Here is a 13,978-nt window from a genome sequence, read left to right as displayed (position 1 = left end):
TCCTGTTCTCTTAAATCTTCAACAATGCTTTGTGCTATCGATTTGTAAGATTTTACCAATACAAAGAGTCTAGATTGCTATTTCATTGTTTTAAATTTTGCCCCCCCCACCGAAATAAATACCTGAACCTGACAATGAGCATCTTTTCACATGTTTAAGATTCATTCAGTTTCTCCTATCTGTGAATTACCTATTCATATTCTTTTCACATTTTTTGGTTGGGCTGTTTATATTTTTTCTTCTGATTTTTAGCAGTTCTTTATATATCGGGGGTACTAATCCTTTGCTTATCTTAACTGTATGCATCTGCTGTTTTAGTGGTCTCTTTTTCAGTTTTAAATTTTAATGGAAACAAATTTAGTGATCTTTCATTATGTTCTTTCCACGTCTTGCATAAGAAAACCTTCTCTACCTAGTATCATAAAGATGGTTTAATATCTTGTTTTCTAAAAGCTTTACAGTTTTGCTTTACACACTTCATCTTTATGTCATCTGGATACATAGATGACGTGTTTCTAGGCTCTTTACTCTGTTCCATTGGTCTATTTTTCTATCCTTACACTAATACCACAAAATTTTAATACCTATACCTTTTAGTAATTACATTGAAATTAAAAGAATTTTGCATGACGATTGCTTGATATTATTATCACATATAAATGTTTCTTGTTTTTGTAACATTTTGAGGCATAGGAATATTGGATCTAAGTTACTTAGGTAAAGTAGGTTAATGAAAATAACTTACTACAGAAGAATGATTACATAGAACTAGTTAGGGGTCAAACATCTCTTGACTCATACCACATGGCAGGCAGTGTGCTAAATGCTAATTATTTCACATAATCATTAGTGGTATCAATATACCCATTTTCCAGACATGGTAATGAAGTGTTTATGGCATTCAACCTTAGACCTATTTGATACAAAACCCGTGTTTATGACCATTACACTTACTGCCCTCTCCTATGGGATCCCCTCCGTGATTTTATCTCACACAAAAAGAGTATATTGCCTTCAACCCGCATGACTTCACATTGTAGATGACTCATCAAAACCTGAGCCTCATTTCACCTGACACTGACATTTTCATGTTGAGTCACCTCTGCCCCTCTCCATGTCAGCCTCACCTGGGGCCTTGTCATCACCCAGAGTTGTTCCGTTTCTAAAACCTTAAATTCAAATATCTCATTTTCTCACCTCAATCCTTGGCCCCTCTGCTGCCTTTCTGTTCATCAGCCCCTCCTGCATTTGCTGCCTTGCCTGATCAGCTGAGTTTCTGTGGTCCAACGTTTGAACCCTTTTGTGCCGTTTTCTGAATCAGCCTGTCTTTGCTCATGCAGCTGAATTGCAGAGCCCTGCTGAACGAAGTCATACAAGCACAAAGATTTGTGCCTCTTTAAGTGGGATGCAATGTATACACTCTCCTCCTATGTCTGGCTGATGCCCATCTATACTTCAGTTTCCACTTAGAGTCTACTCCCCCCGAAAGTCTTCTAAGCTCCCTGATTTAGGTGCTTCTGCTGAGCATTTCCATAGCAACACGTCGGTCACGATCACAGCAGTGTCACTCTGTGTAGGAGTGTATGTGTTCCTCCCTACCCCTACAAGATGTCAAGCTCCTTAAGGAAAGGGACTTTATCTCCTACTCATTATTGCATCTCTAATGCCTCTCACATTCACGACTGAATTAGACACCCAAGAGTCAGGGAATCTACCGAACTTGTCAATGAATATGTTTTAAATATCTGTAGATTCCAAAGTATTATATATGTGGGAAAGTACTTGTAACTTTTCAAAGCATTTTTCAACTTCTCAGTTTTGTGGGAAATCATTTTATTTGGTCTTGGTGAAATTTGACAGAAACAGAGATATATTCTGTAAGGATCTTTCTATTTAGGAGGCAGAAAAAGGGGAAACAATTTGGAAGACAATGGAAAGCTTGGTATACCTGGTATACTGGAGAAGTAGCTTATGAGTTTATCTGTTTGATGAAATAGTCCCTAGAGAAATCTTAGAATTTGAGAAAGAATGTACTGCCTCAGTTACTCAGGTGGACACTCTGGATTTTTTTTTTAACTTTGTGTTTACCATGCCCTCTTGGATGTTTAATTAAACTTGATAACTAAAATGCAGAAATGACTGTCACAATTTCTATTTCTTAGTGGTTAAATCAAAGTGTTTTAAGAACAAATATCATAAATTACTAAATCCTTGAAGATAACAGGAAGAAGACATATTAATTTGGTTTTGCCATGTATGTTTGTTTTAAAATTAAGTTTAATCACTCATTACCAAGTTTTTACTTCATGCCAAGCACTGTGCTTGGAGCTAATAAAACAAAGATAAATGATTTAAGCAGTCTCTGCTCTAAAGACAGAAATAATTATTTTGTGATTTTGTAATAGATTAAAAAAAAAATTTTTTTCTCTATAGAGGGAAAAAATTTTTACAGGAAAAAAAAAAAAAAAAATAGGGACTCTGCTGTCACCAAATACATTCCCTAGCGTCAAAGGGCAAAATAGGATATCCTTACTGTTGAAACCGGAAACAAAATTCTGTAACTAGGTTTTTCAGAAGAGTCATGGCTCCAAGGTAGATGGGAACAATGGCCTCAACAAACGTTTATTGAATTTATTGAACAGAATTACTAATTAACGCTGCTCCACAGAGCCAATGCCCAAGTACAGGTTTACATGGAGTGTTCTTTTCTACACAGAATTTTGCCTGCTTTTCGTCATATTTGAGCTTAAGCAGGCCTTTATGCTGCGACTTCATTAATATTAGGTACTCAATACATGTGCATTGAAAGAATCTTAGGTTAAGCCACAGGAAACTGCCTTTCTTTGTACTTCAAAAACAGTCAACAGCAGCCAATTCCTATGGCTCAACCCAGTGTATATCACACTTCTGTGATGGGATGAACACTGCGATATTGGCAAGGAAAGAGAAGTTTTGTTCATTGTTCTGCAGGAGTTTGTCTTAATTGAGAAGCAGGAAGCACCTAAGTGAAATGATCAGACTTTGTCCAAGAACTCAGGAGAAGGTCATCTTTAGAACAGCCATTTTTTTCATGATGTATAAGTTAATGAGAAGTCAGTGGTTTGGTTTTAGAGTTATGTGCCATATTAGTATACGTTAGATTCAGGCGTTTTGATAAACTGTAATTGCATGTGAACTTTGTATTCAATGTCTCTGGTCTTTGAGAAGTGAGGCAGAATGAAACACTCTATCTCAGTATGTCTTTTCTTTGCACAGTCCTGCTTTTAGCTGTGTAACTGCCTTCTAGATGATTCACAACTTTTTGGCACAATTTCTTATTATTTTTAACATTTATATTTTTCTCTGTAGTCCACAGTTTACATTTTAATAATTATTACTTTTATATTTTTATTATACCCTTAGGATATAGGTTTCATTTAATTTTTACCATTTTTAGATGATTAGAAGCAATGGTGTCTAACCATTTAAATAGCCTATTATGCTAAATTTGAACAAGTTGAAACTGTAACATAATTTTGGTATTTAAGGTTGATGAAAGAAGCTCTTTATGTAGGAAAAAAAAGATAGTAAGGTAAAAATTTGGGGACAGAATATGGCTAACCTTAAGGAAAGTAAGAACAGAAAAAAAAAAAAAAAAAAAGACTAGGTAGAGAAGTAATAGTTTCAAGTTGATAGGAGAGGGAGAAAAAAATTAAGATTTTGAAGGGCCGAAAAAAACTCCAGTACTATTTCTAAAGTCAATATTCTATGTATATTTGAAATATTTTCAATTGAAAAACTATAGAGGACAAAAGCTTATAGGCTAATACCTTAACTTTTTAGTATTCCTAGTCAATTTATAGGAAGGAGACGGAATATATACTCTGAGTATGATAACCTCTGGACTATAGAGATTTTGAAATGCAATCTCTGAACTTCCTATAATAGTTTGAAGGGTCTTCTGTTGCATTTAAAAACTATCATTCCCATTGGAACATTTTGAATCTGATTCTTTTCCCTTTCTTGGGGAAAGGTAGTGACTTATTAAGTACCTAAATCTGAAACAATCATATATGACCTTTCCATAATCTTCCCTTATTTTTTCTAGTCACCTTCACTGGGTGACAGATTGTTGTTGGAAAGGACACCATTTTTTGCTTTTAGCTGGCTATAAGCAACTGGACTTGAGTTGTTTTATATGTAAATACAAATGTTTGACTAAATTATCCTAAGAAGCGTCTTTGATCAAATCACATTCCATGCTAGTGTGCAGTGTTTCCATTGCTAGAACAGTGTTATTTCAAAAGAATACACAACTCAACATACAACAATACTCAATACACAACAGTGTGGTTTCTGTTATCTTTCCCTCTTCTTTTTATAGATAGTGTTAAGAAGGAATGTTCCCGAGAAGGGGACAATGTTTTCATTTTACGTACATTCTTATGTAGATATGGTGGTTGTTGATCTGTAGCCCCAGGCAAAGGGAATGTGAACAAAGACAGTTTTACCACTTTAAAATGAAGATACGTATCTAGCCTGCTCCTATGAAACATTGCTGGCTTTGAGTAATAGTTATACATTCACTTGATTTCAAACAGGTAAATTTATACTCAGTTCACATCTGAATTCATAAGACTGTAACTATATGGTTCTATCTGAACTGAATTACTTTTCATTTCAGGAAAAGATTAAAGAGGATAAAAAAAAAATCAAGGTAAACAACAGGGGAGAGACTAAACCTCAGAGTTTCCTGTCAGATACTGTGATGACTATGGATTCTCAGCGTTTGAAAATGGGCTCATAACAGTTTATAAAGACTTAGCAGATTGGAAGTTCTTCCAAGTCAGTAATTTCAGTGTTGTGCCATTTTAGAAAGAGGAGATGGCTCTTCTAATTTTCCTTTTTCCTATTTCTGAAGTTTATTATAGAAGAATGTTCATAAGAAGGGTAAAGAGACTGTTCAGTTTTTGTGCATTTTTATGTAGCTTTGTTGATTGTTGGTCTCTGACCTAAGGGTTCCCTGACCTCTGAAAAAGATAATCAGCACATCAGAATGATTGTCCAGAGTCATTTGCTTTCTCTGAAACTTCCAGTCAGGAATACCAACTTCCCATGCTCTTCATTTTAACTTACAGATCAATAAACCCTGTCTGTGCACATCTGAACGTTTTGGGCATGCAACTGAACATGCTCTCTGCTACTCAAGCAAGGGATCGCAGGAAGTAGGGAGGTCAAGTGAAAAGAGAATAATAGAGAAGAGCTGCTGATTAGCAATTGATTGTATAGGAATAAAAAAGTATTTTTCCCCATAAATGATGCAAGTCACCTAATTTAAAGATATTCAGGGTGACTATAAATTATTAAGAGAGTCATTATTAATGGCTTTTAAGAAATATATTAGCAATTTTGTACCTTAAAAATAATTTTATTTCCTGCAAAATTTCAGTTCCAGGTAGCATACTGATAGTTATAGATAAAAGCACAAGTAAATACAGTTTACAAGCAAGTCAAAACTAAAGATGAAGTTGTAGTTTGTTTAATAAAAACCAAATTTGATTATGAAAATAATAAATGTTTATCATACAAACAGGCAGTACAAATATATAGAAAATGAAAGGAGAGGAGGCAGGTAACAAGTAAATGAATAAGTATAGAATTACAAGTCAGGGTTCATAATGTAGACTGTCTTGGCTGGACCCACTTGCTCAGCGTGTTTAAGCAAGTATAAAAAGCTCAGTAGGATGGAACAGTGAGCAAGTGTGAGATTGGAACAAGATGAGATTGGAGAGTTATCAGGAGCCTGAAAATATATGCTTTTATGGGCTGTGGCCAGAAGGTCAGATTTAATTCTGAGTGCAGTGGGAAGGGTTTTACATAGGAGAATGCTATTTTATAATATATATTTTTAAAATATATTTATATATTTTTAATATATTTATATTTATTTAAATATATATATTTACATGAAAGCAAGTTATTTAGAGAGATATACGTTCCATAGGCAGAATGCAGACCATCTCAGGCGAGAGAGGTCATAATTTACATTTTAAAAAGTCATTCAGGTGGCTTTGTGCAGGACAGTCAAGGATTATAAGAGTGGATGAGGAAAGGCCAATTTGAAACATAAGTTTTGAATATGGGAGGAAGTAAAAATGGGAAGAAATGGTTGACTAGAGAGCTGATTTGGGTGTAATTCAGTGTGTGTGTGTGTGTATTCGGAAGGGTGGTTATTGGGAGAGGATAGCTACCTTTTTCCTTCTTTCTTCCAAAAGAATTCATCAAGACAAAGAACACAATCTTTGTCACCAAGGTGGTCACAGTCTAATATATAAATTCTACAAAGACTGTACATAAGAAGATGCTTATGGTCTAGTATTTACATTTGATACTAGCTAGATAAGTAATTCTGGTGCGGTTAGTGGTATTGAAGCAGGAAGCATGAGCGTCTAAGGGAGCATATGTTTCAGGCACTTAAACTCGTACTTAAGAGAATGTTAGAAGGTTTATTAGCAGAAGTCATATTTGAGTTTTAAAAAAATGAGAGGAGTGAGTTAGATTCCCCCCCTCCTTGGGTGCGTTGTAACCTGGGTGTACAGACAACAGCAAGTATATGCCAAGAAGAAGGGGCAGCATGTTAATGAGAACTTGACCTGTTTAATAAATTTCAAACAATTCAACAGGATGCATGTATGAAAGGACTGATGAAATGGGCCAGACTCTCAAGACTGCGTATATCAATTTAGAATTTATCAGTTGCTTTCATGCGATGTCACTGGCCATGTTTCTGTCCCTCAAGTACTTCAAGGTCATTGCAGTCTGAGTCTTCATGTTTATTGTCTCGCTTGCCTGTTTAATTACCACCTTCCACCTCCCAACCCCCAGCTGTGCCCCAAATGATCACTGCTTTCTCCTCAGGTCTTAAACTTCACCTGATCACTTTCTAAGGAAATGCGTCCTCACCACTCAAACATACACCCTCGTCACTCTCTAATCCAGTACCTTTCTCTAAACTCTTCTTTATATAACTTCAATCTGGTATTACTGCATTTGTTCATTTGTTTTTATGTTTGTCTTCTCCACTAAAATATGAGCTTTATGAACTCATTCTTATTTACAGCTGCAATCCCAGTGGCTAGGCCAGTACCTGCACATGATGAATAATCTGTAAATATTTGTTGAATAAATGAATGAACTCATAGAACAAAGAATGGAAACGAGGTTATTGCAGAGTGCCCTTAATCATTTTTACTTTTACTTTATCTTATTCCTTAGATAGCCTTTAAGACTGGATTATTAAAGGTTTATTTTGGTTGCAAGAAAGAAACATGCTGAGTTGTTTGGGAGACGCGGGTTTCTGCTCAGAGGGTAAGAAAACAGCCCAGGAAATCTTCTCAATAGTCACTCCATATCTCAGTACTTTCCATGAAGGGGAAAGGTACAGCAGGCTATATAAGAATCTCTCAGGACCAACAGTTCTGGAAACTAGTAATTCCAGTCATCTCTTCTCTAAAGTCAGAAACCATTGTTCCCTGTTGACCTGTATCTGCCTGCTGCTTTCATGTTGTGAGAGCAAATTGGACTGTCTTGTTTCTCATCCTCCACTGAGGGCCGCCCCTTTGGGCAGTCTCCCTTCAATGCTCCTTTTCAGCCACCCGTGTCTCACATGGTCAGCCTATTCATTGCAACCTTGGGATTAATCACCATCCCTGATCCACTTGGGTGTGGTCAGAATAGCAGAATGATGTGGTTTAAGTGATACTAACTTACTGTAGAAAGAACTTCATGTGGCCACTTGTTCACAGATCCACAGAACTGCATGGGGACGTGTCAGTCACTGAGAGTTCCATAGCTTGTCAAGAATAATTTGTTTTTTTGAAGTTGAGGAGCTCAAGCCTCTGTCTTTAGAATACACCAGTGGGAGTTATTATTCTCCTCCTAGAATTTAGTAAATCTTGGGGAGCTCTCAATCTTTCCCCACCTGAAGGAGAGTTCTTCCTCCTCTTTTCCTGCTCCTCAGGGTAACACTGCATACCCAGCAGGGATTCAGATGATCCCCAAACACATATCAGTTGATATCAGGAGACCTCTCTCTGCCACAACCTTGTACCCTACAGGTTGCAGAGAATGACTGGCCTGTACCCTGGAGGACTGAACTAGGAGGCAAGTCTAAGAGTTTTATAAGGTAGAAACATAGGTGGTTGGACTAGGTGACAGAGCTCTTACCTTGAAGTTGTGTAATTGTGTTCTCTTTCTGTCTTTAAAGAAGATCCTGAGATAGCTCAGGCTGTGCTCCTCAGACAGCTCTCCTCCCACCCCTAGGAGTGGTTGTTTTCTAGGGCTCTGACAAATGGCACAAGCTTTTAGAGCTTTGATTTTGTTTAAGATTTTAGGGAAACCTCATTTTTTTGTCACTAAAACATACTTATTCAACAGAACAGAATGTTAAATTTGCATGGATTTTAAAGTAACACATGAAATTGTATAGTTCTTTTATAATTGGTAGCCTATACAATCTTTTTAATAAATAGAAAAAATTTCCAAAAGGAATTATTGTATCTTTCACCCTTGATTCATTAATACTCCAATAGACAGTGCCAAAGAGTGACTAGGCAGTGTTTATAAAGTTGGAGGAAAGTATCTCTGTCTGATGCTTGTTTTTATGTGAGCAGTGACGGTGCTGTTTCCTTCACTTGACTCATCATTGTTTATAAAAGTAAAGTAGGATCCTCTGGGTGAAAATCTTCAAAATCATTGAGTGTTCCCTGTGTGAACAATTAGTTCTTTAGACCAGTTTGTTTTCCACCAACTTGTCTGCTTCTGTTGTAACACATGGTTTCCATTATAAGGCTCCACGTGCTCCTCCGTGAAGATCAGTAAGTGAAGGAAGGTGCACGGCTTCGCTGGGAAGAGCCCTGGAAGATGTGATGGGCAGGGGAAGCCCAGCATCCCAGTCTGCCTCACTTGCCAGCAGTTCAGTCGACTCAGCCTGATCATCAGACCTGCTGGTTAGATTGTAAACTTGCATCAGGAAGAGCTGAGATGTTAAAGAGGATCTATTTGGCAAGAGGCCAGGCAGCACAGTTGTCTCAAATGCAAGTTTGGAAGTGGTGGATGTTGGTCATGGGGCCTGCTGATGTCCCCATGAGGATGTGATTCCCACACCTGTCCAGGATTTGGAAACCACACCTAGGAGACTTACAGAAAAGATAAGATACATTATTTCAGGGTCCTACTGAAGACTTAGCAAAACAGTTCCCTGAAATTTTTATTAATAGGCGTATTTGGAAAAAGGTCCCCCTGGACAAGAGCCCATGCCCAATGGTATTACTGTCTTTAGTTCACCTGTCTACTCAGTGCACTATAGGCTCTTTGAGGGCAGGAAGCCTGGCCTTGCTCTGTTCTCAGACCACCATGCCCAGCACTTAGGGAGTGCTTCAGACATTTAAGGAATGAATGAATATGTTATGCTTGTGATCAGTTTCCCAGGATAAACTAACCACATCCTCTGACATCTGGCAAAACTAATTATTTTTTAATGTGGCTGTGTTTAGATTTTAAATTAGGCCTCAGAGGTGAAAGGCCAGTACCATTACTGACAGCTCATTTATCTAGTACACAGCACTCTGCTCTAAGTTATTGCCCCAGGGAAAGCCATTGCATTAGGGCAGTGATATCAGCCTCCTGAATAGATACTCATCTCTATTGTGATGGTCACTCTTCTCAGAAGCCACAGTGGCTGATACAGGTACAGTTGGCTAAATTCATTGAGGGTTTATGTGAAAATTATCAGTGAAATAGTTTATATCTAGCAAATTTCCAATAGAACTCTACCTAGAATTAACTCCTTTTTAAAAAGTACATTTTAAATCATTTCTTGGCATATATCACTCTTAGTGGTATTGAATTCAGATTTGAAAGAAAATCTTGCTTCAGATCCCCTTTTTCAAAACACTTCTGTATTGTTTTAGAAAACTCTAGCGTTCCACATAATTACATTGGCTTCAGTTTTATTTAACGAGAACCCCATGACTATTACTGGAGTATAACCGTCACTTTAGTATTGTTGATCCTTCTGTTTGTTAATTCTTCGTGCATAAGGATGACTTGGGGACCTTGTCTGATGCCAAGACTAAGCATAATTGCTAGTGTGAACAAAAGTTAAAGGGCACAATTGTCCACAAGTTATACATTAAGGATATAGTTGGCTGTACATCAGGGCATTTGTTGAAGGGAATAAAACAAGCTGAAATGACTAAACATTTGGCAGGAGATCTAATTTTGTCTCAGCCATTTTAACTATATTCCCTTAGATAAGGATTATTGATTATATAAAGTTTTGGGAACTTCCACAGTTGCTTACCTGTACATGTTGGCATTACATACGATTATTTTGCATTTAATATCTGAAGGTAGTTGCAGTATAACTTTTCAGATTTTGAAGAGCAGCCTTGTAATTATACCAATATATCCATTATAAATTCAGTTCTGGAGCAGAAAGAAACTAAACAACTATTGGGTCCATGTTTAACCAAGAAGAAAAAAGCAGCTTTCTGGGATGAGTTATGAGTTTATAATATAATGGAATTTACATGTTTTAATCAGTTTTTAGAATAACTTTTAGCTATTTATTTCTGATTGCTCAGTATCAGTGAGGGAAACTACAGTTCTGCTTTTGTAGTTTTATACTGTTTTGCATCTCAGAATGCCTTGAAGTATGGATAACCAAAGGAAAATAAGATTTTTTTTTTAAAATGAGGAACTAGGAATTTTAAGCCTGAACAAATTTTGAAAGGCTAATCTATAAAAAGGAGAATTGCCTTCTTCAGCATAATTCCAGATGGAAGGAGGCAGGTCAATGGAGAGAAGTTAAGAGTTTTGAGTAAGTTTCAGATACAGCTTGTTAATAAACTATATGCAACAATGACAGAGTTGTCATAGGAACGTGTAGTGAATGTTCTGTCCTGGACATTTTTAAACAGAGGTTAAAACCTGTCAGATATTTTATAAGGGGAGAAGAAAACCTACATTAAATCAACACTAAATGGCTATTTGAAATATGAACATCTGTAAATCTAATTTCTTCTCTCTTCTTGATCTCATTTACGAGGTGTGAATGCCTGCTGTGACAGTAGATTGTGTCAACAATTATACTGATGGCTGAGTGCTGACATGAAGTTTAACCCACTCCCTCTCTTCTTATTTTAATTGCATTTTTATCTCTCAGTTAATGTGATTATGTTCATATTCTTAGCAATGTCACCGCGTCTTTTTTTTAATAAAAGGAAGGAATATAAAGGGGCCTTTTAGAAAGCAACCACTCATCCCACCAGTACTGTAGAACTTCTGCTATATGCAAGTGTCAGAAGCAAGGGGCAGAGTGTCAGAATTCATCCTGTCCCTGTGCCCTTGTTTCATTCCTTTTATCTTTCCATCTCCATAGATAGCCCTGTAGCCCTGACAGGTCATCCTGAAATGAGACGTGCTGACCAATCAGAAATAAACGGCCAAAGATGATCCTAACAAATGACTAAAAGATATAAATTCCATTATAAGTCCATAACTCATCCCACAAAAAAGCATATGAGTCAGATAAACATTGTATTTTGCAAATCACGTATGGCTGAATTCAGGCCAGTAGCAATGTCCTTTTGACTATTACCTGGGCTCAACCATAATTCTTGGCGAGGGTCACACAATTTTTGTTTTAGGAATGAGATCAGCAACACACACTATGCTAGTGTGCTACTCAATCAACTTTCCAAAAGAAGCTCATAACCAAGAAGAAAGTAATAGCAGAAAAGATAGAGTCAATGAAAAAAATCAGGAATAAATAAGACTATGAAAACCAAGTCCATCATTCTGAAGGTTGCTTAGTCCAAAGTAAATCGTAAGACTAGTACTTGGGTCTCATTTCTTGACCAAAGTATATTAATATATGTACTACTTTCAGTTTTAAATATCATGATTTTAGTAGGTCATGTGTTATGGGCATTCTAGTCCAGTAAAAAAGATAAATGAGGCAGCATTGTTCTATACCTGACACTTCATAGCCTTTGTATGTAGCCTGGGCATTCTGTATTTTAATCCCTAATCTATATTTGGCTGGTGAAATGTCATCAAACTTAATTTTTCTTCTTAAATACTCTATGCATTTTCAATCATTTCTTCTTGAGAATAACTTGGACATATCAGCAATAAGAGAACTACTGTTTCCACCATCTGTCACATGGCACCGCTTCTTTTTCACCCTGTGGGCCTCGTCTACAGAGACAATTGCAGTGAAGGCCAGGGCCCTTCCCACTACTCACCTCGTCCCAGTATTTAAGGTCACGTCAGCTCTTTCAGGTTTAAAAACTCTTCTTTCTTGCCTTCAGCCTTTATCTAAAAATTGACATAAAAACAAAATTATCAAGGGATCCTTCTGAACAAAATGCTTTCCTTGCTATAGCAGTGCTCAGGAAAACTGAGACTAACTGCAATTCTGGCCCCTCAACATGGGATAACTATCATGCAAACCATCCTCCTTTGAAAAAATTCTGCTTTAGACGGCATCCTCTTCCATATGTTGAACTTCTAAATCCATTTTGGTGTGCATGGGATATTTAGGTTCCATTTTATATTAACAACAGTATCTTAATAAAAACTGTAAAATAAGCTCTTTCTATGCTCCGGGAATTTACAGTGTGTTAAGATTGAGTCTGATAAACACTTGTCTGAGAAGAGTTCTCTTCGAGTGTTGTTTTGGAAAAGACAATAAAGTCTGCTGTTTGGGTGAGGGCGCCGCCACCTTATACCATGTGGTGGAGAAATACTCCATGAGAGATATGGGATCAAAGTCATCCCTCTGGGGTTCTGTGGCACAAGAACTGAAGAAAGGGGAGATGTGGCAGCTCATAACATGTCTTGGCAGTTAACAGCCGTTCAACTGGGGTGAAGGGCACGTTGCTTTTCAGCCCTTCTGCCTTCAGATTGACTGGGTTGTTGAGAAAGTGTTGACTAAAACTTTTCAGTTCTGTTTAGTTTATAGCCACACTTGTTTTCTCCCCTCCTGGCATGGTTATTGAAAAATGGATTTTGAGGACTTCATTAAACTGTTTGCTGGAGCATTTCATTTAGATATCGAGGTCCTTTCAAGGTAACTTGGACACCTAGAAATGAATGACTGTCATTCATCCTCCTCTATTTAGTGCAACATTTCCAGCCAATTATAGCCTCACTGTGTTCAATCATTAGAATAAAAATTCTTGAAGTGTAATATGCGATGACTTAAGTGCCTCAACGTGTAACAGATACCCTGTTTATGAGCGATCTGTCTCGTAGGCAGGAGCAGTTTTTCCACCTCCAGATGAAAAGGTGACTGTGAGGTGGTCCATTTGTGAGCAGTGCCGATGCAGTCAGGCCCGGGTGCAGTTGAAGCTGCCGTTCGCAAAAATGAAATACTGAACTGAGGCCTTCATTGCGCATTCCAAGAAATACAGCAAAAAGGCCTGGATCTGTATTTCAAGTCTTGTTGATACTATTGGCTTAGACATGTTCCTGTTATTGGGTCTCTTTTGCAAGCCTAAATTTGAGCCTGAAGAATTTCTCCATATAAATGTCTTAAGTATTGCAGTGGCACATCCATCACCTTTTTGCTTTTGAATTACAAAGATAACCTTAAGATATGAGCCTTATACTGGGTAATGTGATACGTACACAGAAAGGGTGAGCCTCCTTAGTGATGAAATCAGCCAATGCCCAAGAGGAAAATAATAGGCAGAAAGGATAGAGAGGATGAAAAAATTGATTCTTTTCCATTAAACTGTACGTGACGTGTTTTTTATGAAGCAGGCGTCAGCTGAAAGAAATATTTGTTCAACTAAAAAGAGATTGATGGTGAGGGAGAGGAAAAGAATGTAAGGAATCAGGGGATAAATATGTGTCTTATTCCATAACCATCTCCAATAATGAGAAAGTTGAAAAGCATTACATTGTGGTTACCTCAAATGTTTCCTTG

At 37.2% G+C, this 13,978-nt stretch overlaps 1 protein-coding gene across 1 annotated transcript in view; it reads left to right on the top strand.

Annotated features, from left to right (window-relative positions):
- Window positions 1-13,978, top strand: part of VAV3 (vav guanine nucleotide exchange factor 3) — a 386,424-nt gene that overhangs the window by 291,075 nt on the left and 81,371 nt on the right. The window lies entirely within an intron of this gene.

The sequence above is a fragment of the Eschrichtius robustus genome, chromosome 3, assembly GCF_028021215.1.
Source record: "Eschrichtius robustus isolate mEscRob2 chromosome 3, mEscRob2.pri, whole genome shotgun sequence".
Classification (NCBI taxonomy): Eukaryota; Metazoa; Chordata; class Mammalia; order Artiodactyla; family Eschrichtiidae; genus Eschrichtius; species Eschrichtius robustus.
The sequence above is the reverse complement of the archived record's forward strand: the minus strand, read 5'-3'. Positions and strand labels throughout refer to the sequence as shown.